Here is a 24,057-nt window from a genome sequence, read left to right on the forward strand (position 1 = left end):
ATTATAGACGCCATTGTGTTTCTTGGGAATGTTCACTACAGCAGCCACTGCTGTAACCTTCTTCAGACCTGTGCTTTGATGCAATCCTGTGCATGAGCTTTGCAGGCAGTTTCTTAACCTTGTAACATGTTTTTTTTGGTATTCATTATTAGTTTTAAGAACTTATGTAGACAACTATGCCATTATGAAAGTTTTACACCCTTCACCTCAATATTATTTAAAAAAAACAAAAACAAAACAACACTATTTCATGTCACTCATATCTTTAGCTATTTATTTCAATAGTGCATATCTTCTTAAATATTGATTTTCACAAAGGAATCTATTCAAAAATGAGGTTTAAGTAGGATCTTTTCAGTAAAGTCTTTAAAATGCGTGAAATGTATAAGCTTAGTATAAATGTCCATGGCTCAGAATTGGAACTCATTGCAGTTAGGGTTCAGTTTAGTATTGATCTTACTTATAAATTGTTATTGGCTTTGACTACTGCAGAGTCTTGACAGCGGAAATAAACAATGCATTTGAAATTAGATTGAACATAATAAAATAATAATGTTATTAAAATAATTGCTTCAATGCAATGTGAATGTATTCACTCTAAGTCTAAATGTGCTAAAGAAGGAAGGATATATTTACCCTATTTCCATACCGGAAAAATTCTTCAGTGCCTTAACCTTTGAGGGTGTCTGAGGATGGTTTGTATTAAGCTAATTTTGAGAAGAAAAGTGTTAAAAAGTAAAAGTATTTCAGCACTGGAAGAAATTTAGGAATTCAGAAACAAATTAGAAAGTATCACTGTCCATGAATGTTGATCAATGAACATGTTCGCAAGTGCCTATTTCCCCATTCTCTCCATTACATTGCCTGCAGGTTTGGACCTTAGGATATTCACTTCACTGTGGGATGAAGTCCAAATCCAAATGGCAATTCAAATGGGAAAGTCCAAATGAATGGCACAAGTTTCAGTGGCTGCAGCCGTTTAAAGCACTTGCTGTTGGCATTTTGCATTACATTCAATTTTCTTTAACCCTTTTAAACTTATCTGAGAAGAACTTCCAGGAACATTAGCCTGTGCTATAAGTGCTATAACAGGACAGCAATGTGCTATTATTGCTCGGTGAACAGCATTTCTTTTGTCTTTGTTGTATTATGGGTTAGAAAGTTAACCCTAACCCTATAAACAGTGAGAGACAGCTGTGTTTGATACAGTATTTGCATGTGATTTTTTTTTTTCTCATGTTATAACTATGTAGTTTTTCTGCAATAGATTAATGGGGGTATTTTGTCAAACATGCCATATATCATAAATCTCTTTCCTTCCCCATTTTAATGCTTGGTTTAAACTTAAGCTTTGTCATCTTGACATTGGATTTTTCCACATGATTGGCTGGATAGATATTTTCTGTTAATTATAATTAATTAAATATGTAAAATATGTACAACTTCAGCCTTTAACATTTGAAGTGGTCATTGCAATCCTAATGCAAAACAATGTGGAGCTTGGTTGCCAGTGTAACACTGTGTTCACGCAAACATGTATACACACATACATGACTGAATACCAAAATTACAACTATTTACAAAATGTACACAAGCAAGACACACATCACAGTTGTTCATAAACTCAGAAGAACACAATCAATCCACCTTCCTTCAAAGTAACCACAACCTGAGGCTCACAGCAGCCCCTTCAAACAAATAACCACTCCCACTAGGCTTAAAAAATAAATGAAAAACCCAATTTGGCATGTTTTAAGCAATCTACACTATCAACAGGTGACACATGACTTCTAAAGCCTGCAAAACTTTGACAGGACGACACTTAGACAGCAGGTGAGTGAAATGGCTAGAGTTTGAAACAGATAAACGGCCGAGCCACAAAATGTGCACCTGGTTATCACAGAGATTTAGTTGTGGTACATGTTCAGTGACAAACGAGGAGCGGAAGAGAGGGAGAAGGGAAAACTGTGGGGTGTTTGTGTGTGCGCATTTTATCCCCAGCTGTGTGTGTGTGTGTATGTGTACTGCCCGCAGACATAAACTTTGAATTTTCACAAAAAAAACATGTGGAGATTAAAAGGAGTCACCGCAGCAGAGAATTACCACATGATGAGAGGAGACAGCAAGACAACAATGACACACTGTAAAAAGGACAACTTATGTGAGAGAAAGGGAGACAGCATTCGTCTTCCATGCTTCCCTGTCCAGGACAAAAATCTTTTTTCAACTTCTTCTCCAACTCTTTATTTTAACATCTCCACTGCAGACTACTTTCATTTCACCTCTGGTCGAGACATTTTTGCTTTTGATGTTCGGTAATGTCCAGCATTTCCCACCCGTATCTGTTTGAGTAACTCTGCTGGCAACCTGTGTGTCGAAGTGCGATGAGCTGCATTATTAATTGGATGGTGGTGGTTGGTGCAAGAGGCCAAAACACTGAATCAAAGCATGAACTGTCAGTGGCCCGCAAATCAAAGTCAAAAAAGGCTGCACCATACCAGTGAATCCAGCATCTAAATTTCACATGTGGTCATTGTATGACTTATGACATAACACATTTATTTCATATAGTCCCTTCAACAATCCAGTACAATCACCAGCGACTGTATTGTGTACATATGTTCAACAATCACACTGTTTTGTGCCACAAATACACATACCTGTCTTTGCTTAAAACAAAAGGAAGCAAAAGGACAGAAAGTTCCTTTCCAACTGTCAAACGTTGTTTTTCCAGAGAAAGCATATATTTACATTTTATTTGCATGCATGCCAAGATCCTAATATATGGAACACATTTATGGAAATTAACGGAAGAAACTGTGTAAAACAAACGTATTTGTTAAAAAAAAAGTGTAAGTTAATACTGTATTGGCGGTGCTTTTCAGTCAACAGCCACGGGTATCGCAACAGTTAGTGTAATTCAGTTTTTAGTTTCCCATTGTGTCTACTGTGCACAAGGAGGTTTGTCTGCTGGCTGCAACTGTGTTATTAAGTTACCTGTTCTCTTTCTGATGCTCTTGGCTTGTTCCTGGTCCAGCATGGGTTGTCCTGGTAATCACTGTTTCAAACATCCTAGAGCTGTTCTTTAGGATATTCATGCCCACAGACAAGACTAGATTTGATTAGAGTAACACTGGTGTGCACCGAGCATACAGACATGTCCATCTTGTCCATAGAGACATCTCCACAACTGCATGTTGTTTAGTTTGGGGTTTTTTTTGGATGCAGCTTAAATGAGAAGGACAATCGTGGGGAAACATGGTTTGATTTCAAATATTTAAAGACTGTGTTTGGGGGAAACACAAACTGAAATATTTAAAGGTTTTTACTGGCAATAATGACCATCATTTGGCACACCGCTGGAATCGACTGTAAGTACTTCCAATCATTATTCTGTGTGTTCTCAGAAGAGCTATTCTGTGGATGTGGATAGTGTGTATATGTGTGAATGTGTGGGATTATATGATATGAGCAACTTTGGCATATCAGCAGCATCAGGCCAGCAGTGGAACCCTATAGTCTGATCGCTTGATGTATTTCATTATTCATATAAAGGTTTATTCTTGTATTTCAAGATCGATTTTCCCTAATCTCTTTTATTCCTCCTAATATTGTGTCTCGATTGCATCTATGTGTGTGTGTTTAAAGACAGGTTCTAAGTGTTTGGACAACCCACACAAGACCGACAATGTTGTTAATCACAAATTAACCTAAGACATTGTTTATTTCGTGGTCCGCATCCGCCACACTTGCCAATTTAACACAGGACTTATATTGTGGACAGACTGTGACACACTTCTCCAAAGGGCAACTACTCTATGACTTTGATTTATCAGTTTCACTGGAGTGATGTCACATGTTCTTGTTTTTTTCTCATACAGAGTGCAAGCCGAACAGATGGTATCTGGGAGTAACATATTCTCATTAGGAGGTCCAGAATCTGCATATCTGAAAGGGGAAATGAGAGAAAGGGGGTTTAAATCCTCTGAGTTTTGGCACAGATCATCTCTCTGACCTTCTGTCCAGTCTGCTGGCCGACGGGCAGCAGCAAAAGGATGGAGCAGGGAGGGGAAACTGACATCTTCTCCATGGCAAAGAACCCCAGCCCGTAATCACTGATATGTTGCCTTCACCTTTTATAGGACTTTTGTGAGGCGAGACAAATCAATAAATGCCAGTACGCTCCAAAAACATAAATGAAGGTTGACTCTTTATTCTCACGGCATCCAGAATGATCACAATGACATTCTTGTCTGGGTTGCTATGTGTTTATGCTCTGGAGGGGTGGATAAAGGAGGGCACTGCTCTGCATAATTGTCTTCGCTAAATCATGCTAAGTAAAGGAAAACATCCTGTGTGAGTTCATTAGCATTAGATTTCAAAACACATTTTAATACAGCTACCAGTATGAATTTATCCATCTATTTATCTATGACTAACACAATCCAGTATCTCAGTTAGACTGAACAGTGTTTCAAGATGCCTACTTCTTTTATACTTACAGTATTTCCCCTTAACTCAGCATTGTTTGCATCTGGGATTCGGCTTTTTTTATTGGATGTGCTGTGTTCCTTGTCCTTGAAGTGTCAAATATGAAAGACAATATGGTTTGCTCTGATCACTAATTCATCCCTTACATCGAGTTACATTGGTTAACAATGACAAGTCGCAACGATAACCGAGTGTTTGCTCTTACTGCATCATGGACATGAAAGTCATGACTTTACATAGGAGTTTGCATCCCACCTCACCTGCTCTGTCACCTGCTTTGGCTGACCTTTTCAGTGGACTCACTAATACATGACGCGTTAATGCATGTTGCTATCAGAGGTTAGCAGAGCAGCGTCTGCCACGGCTGAATGCAAGAGCTGCTCGCTTGTGATGTCCTCTGTGTCTGCCATTGTTGGTGTCACAAAAAGAGCTTTGTTTGGGCAGTGTTTTGTTTGTTAAGTGTGTAAAAGTTAGGCTGACACAAAGTGAAGCAACAGACCCACAATGCAGTTTGGCAACACTTGACACTGCTCCATTCAAACTGATCCAGTAGACACCTCTGCCAGGTGCATATGAGCCGGCCATTTCATGAACAGAAATTCAAGCATGAAATGGTTTTGCTGACTTCATCAGTTGAGTCCTGATAAGAGGCAGCACCTCTTGTTCAAGTCTAAGGTCGCTGGCCATGAAATTCTGCGTTGTTTCCCCTCGTGATAATTAGAACACTCGAGAGAGACAGAGATTAAGCTCAATGCAGCAGATGAGGACAGAGTTGAAAGGCTAAGAAAAGTGATTCACACTTCTGAAGTGTAAGTTTCCTCCAAAGGCTGTTTGAGGTCATGTTTAAGGATTTCTGTGAAGAGCATAAACATCCTGAAATAGCACAGAGAGGAGATTCTCCTCATTTGCTCCGGAAAGAGTCAGCTGGGGTGAATCAGGCATTGATTAGGATGCCTTCCAGGCACTTCTCAATGGAGGCATTCCAGCAGAGCCCAACTGGCTTGGAAATGCCTCTGGCTTGCCTTTGAGTTGGTGGTGGATGTGACCGCAGGGTAGAGGATTTTTAGTTCACCGTCACCTACACACACCGTGTTTCGTAAATGGCTATGTGAATGAACATGTTTGATCCCGGGACTTTGAAACATAACAGATCTATTAGCTAACATATCTGATAACTGGTACTCCTATAGTTCTCAGTGCCTCGAGTGCAAAGAAGTCAGCCAAGAGTTTTAGCTCATTGGGTTAGTTGCAGAAAACTGCAGATGATAGATTATGGCCAATGTGTCTGCAGAGAAGGTTGTCGATTGGTTTCCTTTGCATGAAACGTCTACCTTTCAATCATGGATTGTATAATCCACTCAGTTACATGAATCAAAGCTTTGATGGATTTTTTTTTTATTATTCTTTTATTCCCAGAGACTTCTTTATACTGATATTTTTTAATAAGAAAAGATCTGTGCGTTTCAAATGGTGTAACCTTTCATGCATTATTTATAATGGTATAGATGTTAAGCAATCCATCCAGAGAGGGCAGCACAGGGTTGAAAGTATCAGACAACAACAAACAGCAGCAGCTATGGAGGAGGTTGAGATGTGTCTTTTAAGAAAGAGGCAGATGGCAGATGTGTTCATTGTTGCTGAGTTTCTTACCAACTTTGCAGTTTATTTTCAAAAAGTTTTGCCTTTGCTGGTATATCTTTCTTGTGTCCTACGCCAGTTTCACTTGAACTACTGGCTATTGTTGGCTACTATTGAACTATTGTCCCCATGATTACCAGTGGTACTGCTCTGTTTCAAAGAGAATGGGCTATAGAGGGAAGTTTCCATTTGTTTCCACACCAATATTGAACAATAAGCAATTACAGGACTCGGGAAAGGCTTTCTGCCTTCTGCTATCACTGCACCCATCAGACTATGACAATAGAATCAATGGACTTGTGTCATTATGTTGTATTTTTTATGTGTTAACTTTATGCATTTGTGTGACCAGTTCTTGTGGTGGCGACGCAAAAAAGAATTTGAAAACAAATATCCTCTAGGGAAGAAAATAAGATCTCTCTTTCTCTCTCTCTCCACCATAAATATTTCTGAGAGTAACCGTCTATGAAATGAATATTATATGATAAAGTAGCATCATTCACATAGTGCAATCCACTCATATCACAGCCTTACTCACCCAAACATCCTTGATACAAATAAAAAAAGGAAAAAAAAATAATAATAATGATCTGTTCCCTGTGCTCTTTTCTTCTGTGGTTCCACAGCATCTGGAAAGAGGTGCTAATGTGACTTAATGCACCAGGATCTGCCACTGGGAAAGTGGTCTTGCAAAGGCCATGACGTTGAGTCAGCCACAGCACAGCAGCCTCACACCTCAGGCTTGCTCAGATGGAAGTCGGTGCCAACAACCATGCTGACTATAAAACATAAACCCACTATGAATGGGAGTCATTTCTAACCTTTTTTAATAATGGATATACACAAAGTATTGTCTTTAATCTCTGAAAGTAAATACAAATAGAAATGTATGTTTGCGATTCAATATGCTATTATACTAATCAAAGTGCATAAAGGTATTTTTGGACAAAAAAAGGACAGTTCATTTCATATGTGTGCCTTGAATTTCAATTAATAGGCCTATCATTCTTAATCCACTTTCCTACCTGTCTTATAAAAATAAATAAACACTGGTAACACTTTAAATTAGGGAACACATATTCACTATTAACTAGGTGCTCACTAACATGCATAAACAGCACACTAGCCCTTTATTAGTAATTACTAAGCACATATTAACACCTTATTCTACATAACCTTATTCTACCTCTATTACTACATGAATTATTTTTTCCTGATTAATAATTACTAATAAAGGTCTGGTATGCTACTTATATGCATGTTAGTAAGCACCTAGTTATGGTGAATATGTGTTCCCTAATCAAAAGTGTTACCAAAACACCTGCTACTATTTAAAAACAACAAATAAAAAAAAAAATGTCCCTCAGGTTGTCTTTCAGAGGATCAGTGATCATGTCTCCCTTTTAGATAAGCTGTCACCAACAATTTAATCATTCCAAAACCCTGTGGCAATCGATAAAATACAATAAACTTTTTTGTCTCAAGACACAAAAGGAAGATGACACAACAACAGCGTTCTTCAATAGTTTCTGTCCAAATTCACAAGCACACCGTCTTCATCAACACCTCATCCTTGGCGTTACACCGCCAAGGATGTTTTTTTTTTTTTTAATGAGCTTATTTGTGAGTTTTACAATATGCTGTTTCCATGGTGGACATTTTGACACTTGTTACCGATAACAGTTGTGATGACTCTGTTCAGTTCATTTAAGCCAGAACAGTGTGACAGTGAGCCAAAAAGCACCCTGAAACCGAGCAAGTGATTTTCCAGATTAATGTCTGCCATGCAAAAAGCTCTGACAGCGTTTCTAATACCTACTGACGGTAATGATAGTTGTTTCATTGATTGTATAATCCTAATTTAAAATAAAACTTAATCTAAATCCTATGTGTGTTTACTTGGTGCTTTTTCAGTTGTGTTTTTTTTCTTCTATTCTCTGCTGCATAAAGGTGTTTACCAAAACCTTAAAATAGGATTTTACATAACCCCTGTTTTTTTTCAGCCTTGCCGGTTTACAGGTTTTAAATTCAAAGAGTTCTAAATTCATTTATCTATGACTAACACGTTCTTAAAACCTGTAGGAATAAGAGTTTTGTCTGACAAGAAAAAACAAGAAGGCTAAAAAAATGGGATAAGGAATAGGGCACAAATCTCTATCCATTATCTATTATGTTTTTAATAATAATGAGGCCACGTAATGTGGTATACACAATGTTTTTTGGTTTTTGTATTAAAGATGTGCACATGTGCATGCAGTCTCTGTAGCCCAACTCCTAAATGAATGCCTTATCGAGAATGTCTGAAAATCCCCAGCATTTTAGATGAAAGGGAAATACGTCAAGAGAGGCTGAGAGATGTCGCATCTGCCCTAATTGCATATTTTTTATGGCTCTGATCTACACTTCAGTGGTTTGTGTACTTGTGTTTATGACATTTTTTTTTTTTCCCTCTCTCCCTTCCCTCCATGGATGGCATATGATAAAACATTCTGAGAAAGGGTTGTTTTAATGGAAAAGTTTCATCCTTGGTTTATGAAATGACTCTTGCTTTTTCCAATCCAAAGCTGAGTCAATCAGTGCATCCTCTGTTGGATGACAGGAGGACGACCGTGAATTATAAAGTTGCCTTAAATCTCCGCATCTTGCGGCGCTGCCAGAGAGCAGTAGTGTGCTAGCCAGTGTGAAAGTCAAATTCATTTTCTATAGAAACATTTAAAGTGTTGCATTGAAATTTCAAAGTGTCGTAATTAAGATATTTTACTTTATTAATCCCTCACAGGCCATACCATAAATATGAAAAATGGATGAAATGGCTAATAGATTTTAATGTAATGGCTGCAGGGAGTCCGGGGCAAATCTGCTTTTTTGTCCTTAGTGCTTTCTTTTTCCCTTGCTCCCCATATTTCAGGCCTAACTCTCTGCCAATTCTGATGCCAATCTTTGTTGTTGAGAGGAAATTATAAGTACCACAACTGTGCAGCTGTCCAGAGCCAGAGGTTGTTAACCAGTAGCTAATTTTAATCATACTCTCTTTACTGTCTAAGGCCATATGTGGACTCCATGGGTTACTCTACTTCCATGGCTGGGGGCGAGGTTCCGACAACCTAATCCTAAAACTTAATTCTTGCATAGACTCAGCAGTAGCAGGCTTAACTATTTATTATTTATTTCAATTTTTTCGGCTGGTGCTTTTGCTGAACACGACCTGTTAAGTTATCATTTATTTATTTCCTTGTCAGTTCATTGCTGGTTCACTCTGATATTTTGACAGCCACCTAATTTTGGAGTGTGACAACTTTAATTTAGACACGTATGGCACATTCATGCCAAAAAGTGGAGCAATTTCACTATTTCAGCATATGTAATTGGGATGTGTCAGCGTCATAAACAAATTTTAGTTCTCAGGCAGTAATATATACAGCATGCAGTTTTGGAAATGAGAAAGTTTGACGATGTTGAGATTTCTTAAACTGTTTGTGCAAAATATTGCTATGGTAAGAGCAACTTTTCTGTCCCAGCCTTCCATTTCTCCTCTGTTATTCCACACTTGCATGTTTTAATGACATGGTTTTTATAGCTAGACACAGCATGAAACTACATAACACAGCAGGAGTCTCTTTCAATCCCAGCATGGCCAAAAGCTGCATCTGACCTGTGTGAAGTGCTCTTTTCTTCCCAAATATGAGGTGGGGTCTGTTTATACCATGCAATGTTCTTTATAGCATGTTTTTTCTCGGACAATTTTACATCAGGTCGAGAAAAATGTGTCTTTTTCATGTGCATGTGCGTCATTTAGGAGAGAAAAAAAAAATCTCCCTCTTTGGCTAGCGTGCAAGATACAAAGTGGAGTACTTGTCATGGACACCTTGAAGATGCATGATGAGACTATGGACGCCGTCCAATGAAGTAACGCATAATGCATAATGACTCCCTGTGTGAGCAGGGACATGGCCTGTGTGCTGTATTCCTCATTGTTCCTCACTGAGCCATACATGCAGTCACTTAATTTGAAAAACAAACGCCTGATTTCAGACTCAATCATTAAATCGAACTTGTATCTCTTTCAATTCACACCCAGAAGAGGCAGTTTCATGTGAACCTATTACAGGCCTCCTGGAAGACAACGCTAAGCAGATTGTCTTCTATCCATAGTGGCTCTACGTTGCTATGTTGTTTACCTTCCATACTAATAGGAAGAAATAGGACTGCTCAAAAAATAATGCAGACACTGTGCTTTTCTGTCCATCTTTAGCTTAACAACAATGATTTTTTCTTCCAAGAAACTTTGATTAATGCATCTTGGATGTATTCTTTTTTTTTTCTTTTTCTTTTTAAATTTAATGTGCCTTAATGTCTCATTGGCATCTCTACTTTACTTTAAAGTGATATTTTTTGGCAATGTTGGAGTGGAATGTTTTCCACAATTTCCTAGTACATCTTTTTCTTCCCCCTCATCTTTAGTGGATCCAGTCTTGAATAATGCATATCACTACATAAGAGTATCTTCATTAGAGTGTATCTTAAATGAGGTATGGTGCGGCATCCTGAAAGTTTCTGGAAGCTCCCCCATCGTTTCATTCCATATTAAATACACAGGGTCGCCAAACTGTTATGGATCAAGTTCAGAAATAAGCGGAACAGAGAAGAGACATTTTTATTTTTAATGCAGCGTCAACCCAAGACCCATATTTAAAATCCAAACCATTTCTCCTCCTGTTTCTTTTTTTTCTCTTTGTCTCGTTGATCTTTCATGGATGTAGGATGTCACCACGGGGAACAGGAGCCATTTCGGTTTAATTGTGTGTGATTGGCAGAGCTAGTGTTTATTTTCCCGTCAGTCTAGATTTGGGTATCAGTTAGAAGAGCCCCATAGAAAGTAACTTTAAATAAACTAAAAATTACATAAATACTGCATGGCTTACATCTATTTATGTATAAGTACTGTGTATATGTGTAGGGAAATATTCACAACAACATCACAAGGGGACAAAGAGTCTGTTCAAAACTGTGTTCAAGTAACCTCTAAGGATGCATTGTAAATAACCATAGTGTATGCTAAGCTGCATAAATGATCAAAATGAACATTAACCACACAAACATTCACTCTTAATTACCATCTAATGAATGGTTTACAAAATCATTAGCTGTCTATCCCTGGAGGCATTTTCCCTCGGTCAAAACTTGATAGTATTTTTCCACGAGCATAATGTAAGCCGGACATTTCCAATTTACTGTAAATGTAAAAGGAAAAAAAAACAAAAAAAAACACACATATAAGTGGAAGTGTGCTGTTGTGCAGTGTGGTCATCTGCATTTTGACTGCATAAGGAGACAAGGGTGACTAATCATTTTTTTCACGGATGAGCACACAGGAGTCTTGTAAGTGAAGGGGAAAGAAAAGGAAATGTTACATTAAACCACCTCTTCTAAGAGGGACTAAAATCCATCTCATCCCCCGAGAGGCTACACTCCGATCTATTAACGCAATCAGTGCGAACGAGCAGAAACATAATTTAGGAAAAATGATGGAGATCTGGATAAATTAAATTAGACTCCAAACTGATAATTGCAATGCTGAGACCAGAGCACATTTTATGTCCTCTTAAGCAGTTAAATAAAGTGGACACCTCTGAAAAGAGCAACATAAGGCTTTAATTCTGCACAGTATTCTCCATAGCTTTTGTGTCTCACTCCTGGACATGTACTTGTATCATTTTACATTACATTGTATTGTAACAATTTGGTAACAGTATAATGTAATATAATGACAATACCATCTCAAGTAAAAGCTTGCGTACCAGTGGTGTCACTTCGAGAGTTCAATACTTTCTCAGGTGGTTCTTGGTGTAAAATTTTGAGAACCACTGTTTTAGGACATAATGAAGGACAAATGTCAATTTTGTTTTTATCACTGTCGATCACGAACATCATGCAATGGAAGTCATTCTCATATTACCTGGTGTTACTGTAATATTATCTCCTTATTGGGAGATGACAACCTCCATAAAGCAAGGCCCTTGCCTAAAGTCCAAAGGCTACAGAAACCAGTGATTTGCACTGATACAACCACACATATTGGGTAATATAACCATTGTTTGCCGGTAAATCCTACACACTGGGCCTTTAAAAGGAATGGGAGATGGATCTGCTTCTTTAATTGCTACTCCCAAAAGATAGCTATGATTAATTAAGAAAGTAACTTATTCAACCTATGGGTCTGGTGCAGCAATCATTTTTCTGCTTTTAAACTAGCAGTTTATTGGATTTGGATGTGTGCTAAATGTGCTATGAGTGTTGGACCATAAAAACTAAACTCAGTGGTCAGCACTTATTGAGATTCCAGACAGTAGTCATCATCATTTTCATTTCATCCATAAAAGCAGATTTTTGCATCATATGATTGGAAGCGGAAAGTAGTGCACATGCCATATTTTCTGCACTAAAGACAAGACAATTAAACAAAGGAGTTGACAATGAAGATAGTCAGCAGGTCTTTCAACAATTCAGATATAAATTGACATTAAGATTATGAAATAATGTGTGAAAAGTCTATTTTATGTCCATTTATGTTGTGATTCCCACACAGAAATGACAGAATAGAAAAAAAAAAAAAAAGGTAAATGCTTGACTGTCTGAATCACAATTGATTTGTAAGGGTGTATAGACTCTGCCCATGGCTTTTACCAGCCGAGTTTGTCATAATCTACAGCGAGCCAAGACGACAACATGCCGATACATGTATCACAACTCACTATACACGGTGTACATGCTGTCCAGATAGTTAGTTCTACACAAATAACAACATAACAAAGGCCAGAGTGTCTGGCACTCAACGCCATGGAAATGTGCTCTTTTGCATTTTTAAGGTCTCCAGCATCAACAGACAACAACCACTCAAATAAAACCTGTGCTCGCCTCAAATGTCAGCGCATGTCAATCCGACAGAGTCCCTTTGAAATGTCTAGTGACATTTACGGACAACAGAAAAAAGCTAAATAAAGTGCATTAGACTTCTGTCATGCTAACAAATAAGGAAGACGTCGAGTAAAATATTAAAACAGCTAATCTACCACAAGAGGCAAAATGAGTGACATCAAAAACAAACTCATGATGTGCTGCCCATTGCTTTTTCACATTTTACAGTGGATCTTCCAACTGTGATTGAAACCTGTAATCATTTACAGATATGCAGTTCTAATAGAGATAAGTGCCACTGTGAGATGGCCGTCACCATAGTAATTTGAGCAAACAAGCAATTTGAGCAAAGATGGTGGTAACTTGATAGAGGGACTGCTCAGATTGTGGATGATAACAACCTCGGCTGTTTTCTTTCTGTCATTTTATCATTTCAAAAAATATATGCGAAGATCAACAATTGTGACACACATATGCAAGCTTTCTCCGGCAATAAGAGGATGCTCGCCCACTCAGAATTGATTTTCAAATAGCACCTGTTTTCTTAAGAAAACACTAAAAATGTGTACCACACACATATTGGGTGGATTTAGAAAAGAAGTGTGGATTTTAATTATTTTCCTCTGAGAAGAAACAGCCTCAGACAGTGACTGATAACATTAGAGATTAATACATTTTGCACACCGAGGTGTCAACTGTAGCACAGGTGAGAGCCGTGGAGATCAGTGAATTTCATTTTGGAAGAGAAAAAAAAAAAAACAACTTTGTGTGCTGATTCAGAAACGCAGTTAACCTTGGTAACAGGAAATATACAGCTTAAAAGTGTGTCGTACACAGATCCACCCCGACGCGTACCCCTGAAGCATTATAATTCCAAATCTAGGATTTATAGATCATATTCAGATGAGTCTCTGACTTCATTTAAGTAGTTGGGGTTGGGGATATCGTGGCCCAATAAATCTTCAATTCCATTACTGCCGTGTGAATAAAGAAAGAATAGTGTTTCCTACACTTGTGGTGTTAAAAATGGTTACAGACATGAAGCAGAAATGAAGAACACTGTACATCATGTTCCCGCATGTGTTCCTGTATGTGAAAAGGATTAAGGTGCACACCTGGATGCTGAGTTTTTTTCTTTAATGCAAACATTTCTGCTGAGGCCAAGTGAGCCCAGCAAACATAACACAGCTCCTAGTCATGTAGAATAAAGCCAATAAACTGTCTTTCATGTTCAACGTCGGCACTCCATGTTCATTGTGGTGCTTAACCAGTACACGGGTCACTGTTTCATCCTACAACAAACCAGGAAGGAGCTTTTTATAAATGTTCTGTATGCTGCCTTGGCAGTGTTTTCGTCTGAACACCTGGGTCCTTCTGATCACAGCCGGGCCTTTGATCTGGGCTCCCGAGAGTGTTTCTTTTCCAGTAGATTCATGGATTAGTATCAAAATAAGAAAGATGTTTAGACAGCTAAGTAAGAAGACAGACAGAGAGAGAGAAGCAGGAATCAAAACAGCTCTTAAAATGCTGCTCTAAATCCATCAATATCTACTGGATGGACAGACCTTCTCTTCATCCTTCACTCGTAGAGACAGGGTAGAATGCTATCGTAACCTTCTGCTAAAAGCAGGGTGACAACTTTTATAAGTCACATACTGTATTATGATGGGTCACAGTCTGAAGACAGTATGTGCAACAATTTACTGACACAAATCAGGGAATCAATTGATGAGCCCTTTTTTTTGACATGATGATGATATAGTCTGGTTTAATTCAGCTGCTATGCCGTCACTTCCTCACACTCTCGTAAAAGACGCTTGTAACGCTCTCTTTACGCACATGCAACTTGTGCGAGACGAAGCTCGCAAGACTTAATCTCTGAGTCCGTATGATTCAGCTGAAGCACTTGGGAAAATATTATTTTTATTGCTTCATACATTGGGTTTTAAATGTTGCGTCCAACCTTGGCTAAATATACGCAGGTAAGCCGTTTTGAAATGATTCATGGGTCATGAAATGACAGAATAAAAACAAGTACACTGTACTTGGTGTGGTCTATATATGAAGGCAAGTTTTGATTATTCTAATTTGTAACAGAAAATGAATCAATCATTAAGCATTAAGTATTACGTCAAATCTTTGACTCACACTTTTAAGGACACTACCGTTTAAACCCGCTGAGTGGACACAGGCATGAGTCCACAGTGTCATCATCCCCAACGGACTACTCAATCTACAGCATAAGAATTTTCAAATTCAGACAAAGCTTTGAAGTGGCGAAAACACACTTTTCAGTCCCTACTCCAGCAACAACTATAACCAGTGCATTCAAATACTAAAAAAGCCCTGCTGTGTTGATAACATGACCCACATGAGACAACCGTATAGGGCCATCAGCACATGTTTGGCACCCAGTGAATAAATTACATTAAGTAACATGACAAAACAGAAAGATTTCCCCCAGATTCCAGACGGTCGGGGGACAATCCTCTCAAAACTGACACCATATAAGCCCTGAGCAGGGCCCTTGAAGTACAGCAGGGGTTCCAGAAAAGCAATTTCCCCCTTGACATCACTGTGTGTACACACTGCTCTGTTGTGAACAGTGCACTGTGGCTGCTGCAATAACCTTATAAATAGCAACTTTTAGCATGCTTGCAGACTTTGAGGATGACATATATGGCAAACATGTGAACATACGGAATAAATAAATCTTCCGTCACACATACAATCCTCCAATCATTCATACTTTGCATTCCAATGTGCAATTTATTGGACATGGTCATGGTTGAAGTTAAGGCTTCATGCTCAGATAAGAACCAATCAGACCTCAATCAGACTCCCCCAAGGCCTGGATGATCTAATGCTGACATGGGGGAGTAAATCACACCTAAGACAGAGCAGCAGCACAAAAATCCTCAGTGCTGCAGTCTTTAAGCAGTGTGATAAAAAGCTAAATTGAGCAATGGCATTACATTAAGACTTGGGCTGGATTTAATTTGTGTTTAACTCAATGTCTCTATCATCCGTGACCATCAAAACCACGTGTCCAACAAAATTACTCAAGCACACTCCCGCCGCTCAACAACGACTAATCACTCAACTGAGTTACACATTAGCTGAGACATTATTACAGTGATTTTAAGATAACGTACAATGCTATCGAGACATCATTTATTCAAGTTTTGGTGTATTGTTTAATTATTTCTTCTCCACGTTTCTGCTGTAGTCAATTTTGATATCACCATGGTTGGTGTGCTTTTGTAAAAACATTATTCTTGTGTTATCCATCTACTGTCAGTGTGGCAATGCAAAGGGAACCAGAACTCTAATTACATTCAAAGTCAGCTTATACCTTTTTTGTCTTAAAAAAAACGTATGATGCAGAGAAGTACTTGGTTGTGGCCACGTCCCTATTGTTGTTTTGTGTAGCTCTGACTTCAGCTGTAAGCCTGATCCTGAAGCTTGAGAAGCTCTCATTTCTGTCTGCCTATTGTAACACACACACACACACACACACACACGCACACACACACACACACACACACACACACACACACACACACACACACACACACACAGCAGTGAAATGTATGGTGAGAAATCCAGAAAGACCAAATCTGCAGCTCGGCTTTAGTGAGATAAAAGATATTGTACAAATTTTCCAACAAAGCAAGTAATCAAAGCCCCCGTCACTCACTTCTTGTTAAACCAATGCTACCTCACACTGCTGCCCCTGGCAAAGCTTTGTCGCCTTCACCCCAGCCTCATCCTTTCAAAATCAGAACTTGAAATGTTATTGAATGTCTTCTCTCTTGTATGAGGGGGTTCTTGCATTTTAGTCTACCATGCATCTAAAGAGCAAAAGCAATCAGCCCCAAGTCTGACTGGATTTCCATTTGTTGCGATAAACTGTTTAATTATGACGGGATAGTCCCTAACTGAACATGCCATCCTTAAATATAGAATGCATTGCAAAAGAGGGGATTCAAGGCCATGTTTCTTTATTAATGAATAATCTCAGGGTGCAGCAATAGCCTCACTGTGTTGAATACATAGCCTTTTTGAATTAATTGGCAGACTAGGCTGTTTTTCCCTGGTATGATGACACTATTTACATAGCTGACACAACCATCGGCCTACACAACCCGTGGTGGAAACACAAGCCAGATTGGGGGTTTATCGTTCCAAACTCTATAGTCGAGTCCAAAAATCTAGTCTGAATTGGGACCTTTGTCGGGGAAGTTTTCCCTGTGTACTTTGGCTTCATACCACAGTCCAAAAACATGCTAATTGGGGTTAGGTTAATTGGGAAGTCTAAATTGTATGGGTGATTGTGATTTTAAATGTGTTTTGTCTTTGTATTTTGGCCCTGTGATAGGCTGGCCATGTTGATCAGAGTCAACTCTGCGTCTCGCCCAATGTCAGCTGGGAACTACTCCAACTACCTTCTCTCAAGTGGTGCATAGATAATAGATGGATTTCAAAGAGTTTAATCCAGCATAATAAATAACAGTGTCATGCAGAGTCCCCATCATTTCCATGTTGTATGGGTTTCAAATAAAATCCTACTACTCTGAAGAAATAAGCAAATACCGAGAAAACAAATCAATGGGAGCAATAGAGGAAGATTGAGACAAATAGCAGGTTAATGCTCTCTGTGTCTGGTGCTGTTTCAGTGCACATTGTCCTCATTCTATGTTATATACGCATTAATGAGGGTATTTGTTGCAGAAAGCATTCTACATTGATTGATACTGCATTGGGACTTAGTGGTGCAAGAAAAAGAATTGCTTATCCTGCCAGTAATAATAACTTTCCTGATCAGAGGGGGAGACGAACGTATTATCAAGTGTATGGATGGACCAGGGAGGATTGTGTACACATGGATTCACAACAGCACACATTAGAACAGGACAGTGCAGGACAGAGTAGGAGCTCTTCAGTCAACAACATACAAGTTCAACTCTCACTTGTGAACAAGTGGAAGGAAGCTCACTGGTACTTAAAGCGTGCCATGTGTTCATGCAAATGACTTCACTGGTATTGTTTAGCCAAAATATAAAATTATAATATAATAATATAAGTCATCTGGCGTTAAGTAGTAATCTGCACATTTATATTATGAGACAGAGTCCCTGCCCCCCTGTCATGGTGGCACCAGATACTGAGTCTGGATCCACAGATAGGTCGTAAGAATATTCCCCAGCCTTTTTTACATAAGGTTTATTAAATACAATATGCATGAAATGAAGTTCAAAATAATTTGAGGGATTACAGCAAAAAATATACAACCATACACACAAATGTGCTATTGTATGTATTTATATACTTAATTTGGGTTTCTATAGTCACCTTTAAAAAGTGGGTTCCATTTAAAAATGTTTTGGAAACACTGGTTTCCACTGAGTGACATGAACAGCTTCAAAACCCAGGCTTCCAATAGCAAAAGTTTTTGCTCTTTCCTTCATTGCCCCAAAACATAACTTTTAAAAGCAAATGTGAATATGCAAAACAATATCTTAAATAAGGATGAAAGGGGAAGAAAAGATGAAATAAATACATACATAAATAAAATAGGAATAATGTGCACGTAAAAATGAACCCTAACTCTTAGAATTAAATGAGTACAACAAACATGACACATATTGTTTGCCATCTGCAAACAAAGGATGACTTAATTTAATATTGTGTTCACATAGGGGCCTCATGTTAGCTGTTCAGAATCCTACGCCTGGTGGTCAGAGCCAGTCTACACAACAAAGTTTGGTGAGCTGATAACTTCACTTCCTCTTACTATGTCCAATACACATAGTACTGAGCTCAGTAAAAGGTCTGTCTGAAAATATGTGGAAATATAATAACATTCCTTAACATTTGAGTCTGATATGTTGAAGATTCTATGATGATTTCAATATTTCAAACAGCACATTGAAGGTAATGATTAATTTTTCAAGTAAAGTAACAGTTTGTCAGTTTCTAACATTGTCAGCCGAGTCATAAAAAACATATTGGACCCAAGGAGGTATGATGAACTTATGACCCTGCTCTCTAATAATGTATGGTGTCAGTCTGCAAACCTAGTCCACCATATAAATCCTAGTCCAGGTGGCCAGTCCTTTTCCTTGGCCTCACTCAGTCACTCAGCACAGGTGAAGCAGCAATTAGCGCCAGTCTCTTCATATTGCTTCAGCTGCTAAGAGCAATTGACTGAAATGAAGTAAGTACACATACTCACTTATTCATTTATTTTGACAGAAAGCCAAGAAACACGTGTATTGGGAATATCTTCTACCACGTTATCCTCAACATGAGGGTTGCAGGGGGTCGCTGGTGCCAATCCGAGCTGACACAGGGTGAATGGTCAGGTACACCCTGGACAGGTCACCAGTCCATCACAGGGCCACATACAGTATAGAGACAAACAACCATCCATTCACACACTCAAACCGAGTGTTCAATTTTCCTAATCTATTGGGAATATTACTATTACTATAACAAAATGATCAAATTTAATGGAGGTTGGCCCATAGAATGCCAATCCCCGCATATAGAAGAAATGTGGCCCAAAGCAGGTCATTAAATAAACACCAAGGAGCCAAGAAGCAGATAATTCATTAGATGTTTGTGCTCTTTTTTGTTGACAGTTTGTAAAAGACAAAGAGCACTGCAGGACAAAGACAAGAGCCTGGGTTTCATAATGTAAATCAGCTTCAATTAGTCTTTTTTTTACACTAAGTTACCTTCGATTTACAGTGTTTTCTTCTTTTTTGTAGCTCTTGAAAAAGACTTCTCCATTTGAAAACTGATTCAGGAAGGAAACAAATGTGGCATCTGCAAATGCACAAATTAATATGCCGCGGAAATGTATTGAGGCTTGTTTTGTATATTTTCCCGTCATGAGGAAATTGAGTAAAGTTTTACTAAATTATGCAGAGAGTGATATCATCCATCCATTATCTACCACATTATCCTCCACCAGAGGGTCACGGGGGGTGCCGTGCCAATCTCAGCTGACATAGTGCGATAGGCGGGGTACATGCTGGACAGTTTGCCAGTCTCTCACATTCACACCTATGGTCAATTTAAAGTGACCAATTTACCTAATACCAGAGAGTCATATCATTTCAGGAAATGTAAGATATTTTAGTATTTTGGGGTTAGTATGACTCAGACCTGTCCAGGGTGTACCCTACCTATCATCCTATGACAGTTGAGATTGGTACAGTGTCCCCTGACCCTCATGTGGAGGATTAAAGCAATAGAAGATGTATGGATGGATGGATGGATGACTCGCATAACATAGACACTTTTGGCATTTGTGAGTGCAATGCTTGCCACATCTGCCTTAAATTCAAGACTGTATAAAAAGTTCAGACACATTTCAGCACGGACATACAGTGGGGAGTACCAGCTCAACACCTTTTACTTAAACATTGCAACTGCAATGCAGACTGAATGGAACAAAGGCAGCGAAGCACCAATTGATCCATCTTCTAATTATTACCTTAAGATGTTCTGTGTGCAGCATCATACCAGCATCTAATCAAATTTAATTAACACTGCTGGCCCCCTCCAGAAAACTGCATTACAGAGGGATTACATAGCTATCTGTGCTGGTCTGATTAATGGCCGCTGTAATTAATGCTGAAGGGGTCTGTCCGAGTGCCTCACTGTAGAGGAGCGTGCAGCAGTGAGCCAGCTGTGATTGTGCACTCATACAAGCGCACACACACACTCATCGAACACCTGGATCCGTGCATATGTTGTACACAATCTGAGGCTATATTTGGAACGTTTTGCGCATCTGATACATATGGGCAGGGAGATTGAATTACGATATGCAAAAGTCTGTTCAAAATCTGCAGATTGGAAATATGGTAAAAGGTGTGATCTGTTAAACAAAAGGAACACAACAGCTGACCCCATTAGGGCGGGAACATACTTTTCACCTTCCCTCTCTCCAGAGAGCTGCGGCACATGTACTGTATGTATGTATGTATGTGACGGACGACTTTCCATTCATAGTAAATGAGGGTCCGCATCAGCATGCATGTATATATACACTATGTAAAGACCATTGCCACACCACTCAATTTCAGTTACTCTCATCATAATCAAAACGTCAATTGCAACAAACAGGGAGTGTCCCAGCAAACACTTTTGAACCTCTCAAATGCTGATCTTGAAAGGTGGAGGCTGGGGTGGTGTCAGCAAAGCTTTTGCAGCATCAGCAGTGTGAGGCAGCGTTGGCATAGCAAGAAATGAGTGAGACTGTAGAAAAGTGGCTGTGTTAGGAGCAACACGTCACTTAAAAATGCTTGAATAGTTAAGTATTATCAGTGGGGTGAATCCTCCATGACCCTAACCATGTCCTGAACCATGAATACAGACTATTACCATCCGGCCAGAGTTACATGGCTCAACAGGTTAGACCAAAAATTGCCTTTGCACACCAATCAATCTTAAAAATCAAGCCTTAAAATCCATCTTCCGCTTATCTTATACAGTGTATTTATGTGTGGTTCTTGGATGATTGCTATGTTTCATGTCTGTGGTTTTCTCTGTCCTGACATCTTCTGACAATAAAGTATTATCTTATCATATCTTTAGATCTCCACAGGGTATGCACTTCCAGGACACATGCATGCACAAAACGTTTTTGGCACTGCATTATTTTATTTTCTTGATTTTTTGATTCATTCTGGCCCACATTTCATTGAATGTAGGGAGCTGAGAGGTCTTTGCATTATACACTCATACAACCTTAGAGACAGAGTGGCGGAGGCCCACAGAGTGAAAACGTTTTTAAATGTTGAATGACAGGCACAGAACGGAGATAAAGAGGGTTAGAGAGTGACATCCTGTTCCTTAAGATGCTTACCAGCAAAACAACGGCACATGATCTGGGTTGTACACGCTTACCCAGCCAATTACCCCAATACCTAGCTACTGCACGCAGAGTAATTGGAATTTCTATCTCTGAAGTGCTTTGAATAATTCTGTCAGACAAAGTCACGTGTTGTACAGTACCAGATTTGACCTCATTTACAAAGATTGAATTTGGGAAAATCAAAAAATCCAGAATATGTTTTTTTAAAAACTGTTACATTACCCTCCTAATGTGACAACTCTACCGACATAAATTATGTATACTCTGGAATCTAATTAAACATGTGGCTTATATGGTCACAGTTCAGGAAACAGGAAAATCCTCAACCGACACTGCTGGAGACCTCTCAAGCAGACATACTGTAATGTATAATTGAAGTATACCAATCCAAATAATTCATAGCGCAATCTACTTGAAGCATCTGATTTCAGAGATAACAATCCACATCATCGTCTGCACAAAATCATTACAGATGGTTGAAGGCCTTAAACTTAATCTCCAAGATACGACATGCAAATTTCAAGACTTTCCTTTGCCTCCGCCGGTGTGCATCAATCAGTCTATTTCAACATCAAATGTTCTCTATCGTGCCATGTTATCTCACATTTCAAAGGCTGTGGCTGATATGGCATGACTCCAGACTGATAAGAGCACAAACACCTGCTTGCTCTGCAGGCATGCTGCGTGGAGAGAGGGGGCCTTTTATATTGGCTTCGGATTGCTCTGCTGATACACAAGGTTTAATCTCTCTGTTTTGCACCTGTTTTTTTCCCAAATCCTTTCCATGTTTTTTCCCCTCATGCTGATGAATAGTCATTTTCCATATCATTGTAGCAAGGACTATAAAAAAAACTTCGCAAAGACACAAACATTCAAATTGGTTTAAATTCATCTTGTTTTCATCCACCTGTTTGTCATTTAATTTTTTCTAATGCTCGTGCATCTTTTTTTTTTTGGAATGATTCTGTGCCCACACGTGCGCACGTTTATAAATGCCTGACTTCTAAAGTTGAACAAACTACTTTTGCATTTTTGTTCTGTAGGTTAACCACCACAACAAAGAAATACACAATTCATGAGGTGCGAGTCTTTAGTTCTCAGTATTCTCTGAAGGCCATTTGAAGGGAAGGTGAAATGACTCATGAATGATGCATACAAAATGTTCCCAAAATAAATGTCAATCCACGCTGTAGATGTCTATTTCAAGTGTGGGATTAAAATAGATGACAGCATTAGTTCCATCACTTGAAGAAAGAATGTATTCATTGGTTTTCATTTTGTGGCAAAGGAGAATTTTATGAATATATATAATGTTTGGCAAACGTGAAAATATCCAACCACGGGCTGAGTACAAGGCAATTAAAATATGACTGATTAAAGAGTTAGTGTTAAAAGAGTTGGTGTTAGATGTGCACGTGCGACGCCTGATCAAGGGAATAATAGAATAAACTCCACTTGCTTGGCCACCTCCTGAAAAACTTCCACACTTTTGTAAAGTCAAAAGAAACCGCAGCCATGCTGGGAACCCATTCAAACATTTGATATATCTTCACAATTCCCCACAAATGCATTTTTTTATTCAATGTACTGTCTGAACAAACTGGCCCCAAACTTACAATATCTGTGGTGCTGTTTTTTTGGCAATAGAATGCACTGTCACAAAATAATGCCACGCCCCCCCCGGCCAAAATAAGCGAAAATAAACTTTAGCTGAATGAACTCACTCTTCAAGATGTCAGATGTTGGTCGTTGTCGTTGATCGCCCATAGTGGAGTTCCATCTTCATCACTGAAAAAAAAAAAACACCTCACGTTAAGATCTGTTTGTCATAGTACATTACATGCTACAGTTAAATCACATTCATAAACATGTCGAAATGAACCAAGACCCAGCATATGTGAGATATCTGTTGTGTGCAGTCAACTGTTGTTACAATAGGAAGCGAGAAAACTGAAAATGTGCCGTATTCCTGTCATGAGAGAGCTGTACACACATTAATATAAATCGAAACAGACCCACTGCACACACTTTGGTCTGAGTTTAGTGAATGCTGTCTTGTATGTTGTTTTTTTTTTTTCTTATGATAATCATGATTACAGAAAAAAAAACTCAACATTAGA

At 38.8% G+C, this 24,057-nt stretch overlaps 1 protein-coding gene across 1 annotated transcript in view; it reads right to left on the reverse strand.

Moving 5' to 3' along the window:
• lrrc4ca (leucine rich repeat containing 4C, genome duplicate a) overlaps nt 1–23,698 on the reverse strand; it is a 95,675-nt gene extending 71,977 nt beyond the window's left edge. Inside the window, exon 1 of the mRNA XM_044037041.1 lies at nt 23,662–23,698. The gene's annotated coding sequence lies outside the window, so the exon portion shown is untranslated. The remainder of the gene's footprint in view (nt 1–23,661) is intronic.
• Between the last annotated feature and the right edge of the window lie 359 nt (nt 23,699–24,057).

The sequence above is a fragment of the Solea senegalensis genome, linkage group LG10, assembly GCF_019176455.1.
Source record: "Solea senegalensis isolate Sse05_10M linkage group LG10, IFAPA_SoseM_1, whole genome shotgun sequence".
Taxonomy (NCBI): domain Eukaryota; kingdom Metazoa; phylum Chordata; class Actinopteri; order Pleuronectiformes; family Soleidae; genus Solea; species Solea senegalensis.